Source organism: Zeus faber (genome assembly GCF_960531495.2).
Source record: "Zeus faber genome assembly, chromosome: 4".
NCBI classification, from domain to species: domain Eukaryota; kingdom Metazoa; phylum Chordata; class Actinopteri; order Zeiformes; family Zeidae; genus Zeus; species Zeus faber.
In genome coordinates this window covers 36,450,109-36,453,715 of record NC_137191.1, presented here as the reverse complement: position 1 = coordinate 36,453,715, position 3,607 = coordinate 36,450,109, and positions in this window count along the sequence as shown.

The window sequence follows — 3,607 nt, the reverse complement described above, 5'->3', positions numbered from 1 at the left end:
ACTTATACTAAACCATCTCTAACATTATACTTAAACATCTCTAACATTATACTAAACCATCTCTAACATTATACTTATACTAAACCATCTCTAACATTATACTTAAACATCTCTAACATTATACTTATACTAAACCATCTCTAACATTATACTTATACTAAACCATCTCTAACATTATACTTATACTAAACATCTCTAACATTATACTTAAACATCTCTAACATTATACTTATACATCTCTAACATTATACTTATACATCTCTAACATTATACTTATACTAAACCATCTCTAACATTATACTTATACTAAACCATCTCTAACATTATACTTATACTAAACCATCTCTAACATTATACTTATACTAAACCATCTCTAACATTATACTTATACTAAACCATCTCTAACATTATACTTATACTAAACATCTCTAACATTATACTTAAACATCTCTAACATTATACTTATACATCTCTAACATTATACTTATACATCTCTAACATTATACTTATACTAAACCATCTCTAACATTATACTTATACTAAACCATCTCTAACATTATACTTATACTAAACCATCTCTAACATTATACTTATACTAAACCATCTCTAACATTATACTTATACTAAACCATCTCTAACATTATACTTAAACATCTCTAACATTATACTAAACCATCTCTAACATTATACTTATACTAAACCATCTCTAACATTATACTTATACATCTCTAACATTATACTTATACATCTCTAACATTAAACTTATACTAAACCATCTCTAACATTATACTTATACTAAACCATCTCTAACATTATACTTATACTAAACCATCTCTAACATTATACTTAAACATCTCTAACATTATACTAAACCATCTCTAACATTATACTTATACTAAACCATCTCTAACATTATACTTAAACATCTCTAACATTATACTTATACTAAACCATCTCTAACATTATACTTATACTAAACCATCTCTAACATTATACTTATACTAAACATCTCTAACATTATACTTAAACATCTCTAACATTATACTTATACATCTCTAACATTATACTTATACATCTCTAACATTATACTTATACTAAACCATCTCTAACATTATACTTATACTAAACCATCTCTAACATTATACTTATACTAAACCATCTCTAACATTATACTTAAACATCTCTAACATTATACTAAACCATCTCTAACATTATACTTATACTAAACCATCTCTAACATTATACTTAAACATCTCTAACATTATACTTAAACATCTCTAACATTATACTTATACATCTCTAACATTATACTTCTCTAACATTATACTTAAACATCTCTAACATTATACTTATACTAAACCATCTCTAACATTATACTTATACTAAACCATCTCTAACATTATACTTAAACATCTCTAACATTATATTTATACATCTCTAACATTATACTTAAACATCTCTAACATTATACTTAAACATCTCTAACATTATACTTATACATCTCTAACATTATACTTCTCTAACATTATACTTAAACATCTCTAACATTATACTTATACTAAACCATCTCTAACATTATACTTATACATCTCTAACATTATACTTATACATTTCTAATATTATACTTATACATCTCTAACATTATACTGAAACATCTCAAACATTATACATCTCTAACATTATACTTATACTTTACCATCTCTACCATTATACTTAAACATCTCTAACATTATACTTATACATCTCTAACATTATACTTATACTAAACCATCTCTAACATTATACTTATACTAAACCATCTCTAACATTATACTTAAACATCTCTAACATTATACTAAACCATCTCTAACATTATACTTAAACATCTCTAACATTATATTTATACATCTCTAACATTATACTTAAACATCTCTAACATTATACTTAAACATCTCTAACATTATACTTATACATCTCTAACATTATACTTATACATCTCTAACATTATACTTCTCTAACATTATACTTAAACATCTCTAACATTATACTTATACCAAACCATCTCTAACATTATACTTATACATCTCTAACATTATACTTATACATTTCTAATATTATACATCTCTAACATTATACTTATACTAAACCATCTCTACCATTATACTTAAACATCTCTAACATTATACTTATACATCTCTAACATTATACTTAAACATCTCTAACATTATACTTATACATCTCTAACATTATACTTATACTAAACCATCTCTAACATTATACTTATACATCTCTAACATTATACTTATACTAAACCATCTCTACCATTATACTTATACATCTCTACCATTATACTTATACATCTCTAACATTATACTTATACTTATACATCTCTAACATTATACTTATACATCTCTAACATTATACTTATACATCTCTAACATTATACTTATACTAAAGCATCTCTACCATTATACTTATACATCTCTACCATTATACTTAAACTAAACCATCTCTAACATTATACTTATACATCTCTAACATTATACTTATACATCTCTAACATTAAACTTATACTTAACTATCTCTAACATTATACTTATACTTAACTATCTCTAACATTATACTTATACTTAACTATCTCTAACATTATACTTATACTTAACTATCTCTAACATTATACTTATACTTAACTATCTCTAACATTATACTTAACCATCTCTAACATTATACTTATACTTAACTATCTCTAACATTATACGTATACTTAACTATCTCTAACATTATACTTATACTTAACTATCTCTAACATTATACTTAACCATCTCTAACATTATACTTATACTTAACTATCTCTAACATTATACGTATACTTAACTATCTCTAACATTATACTTATACTAAACCATCTCTAACATCTAACAGACTGACTGACTGGCTGACGGTTGGTCGCAGGTGGGTACTGAGCTCGGCCCATACTACTACTACTACTACTACTACTGCTACTACTACAACTACTACTACTACTACAACTACAACTACTGCTGCTGCTACTACTACTACTGCTGCTACTGCTACTACTACTGCTACTGCTACTGCTACTACTGCTACTGATACTACTACTACTACTGCTGCTGCTACTACTACTACTACTGCTACTGCTACTGCTACTACTGCTACTGATACTACTACTACTACTACTGCTGCTACTACTACTTCTGCTACTACTGCTACTACTGCTACTACTGCTGCTACTACTACTACTGCTACTACTACTGCTACTACTGCTACTGCTACTGCTACTACTGCTACTGATACCACTACTACTACTACTACTACTACTACTGCTGCTACTACTACTTCTGCTACTACTGCTACTACTGCTGCTACTACTACTACTACTACTTCTGCTACTACTACTACTGCTACTACTGCTGCTACTACTACTACTACTACTACTACTACTACTACTACTGGTGGCGTCTTGGTTGGTGCTCAACGCAGGTTCCACTCTAAGTATTTGGGTGCAGTAGCAGCTTGCGGCCAGCAAGGGGCAGCAGTGATCCGCGACAAACCGCACACGAAGCACTTTCTCCCGGTGAGTGCCGCGCGGCATTATGGGCAATGTACC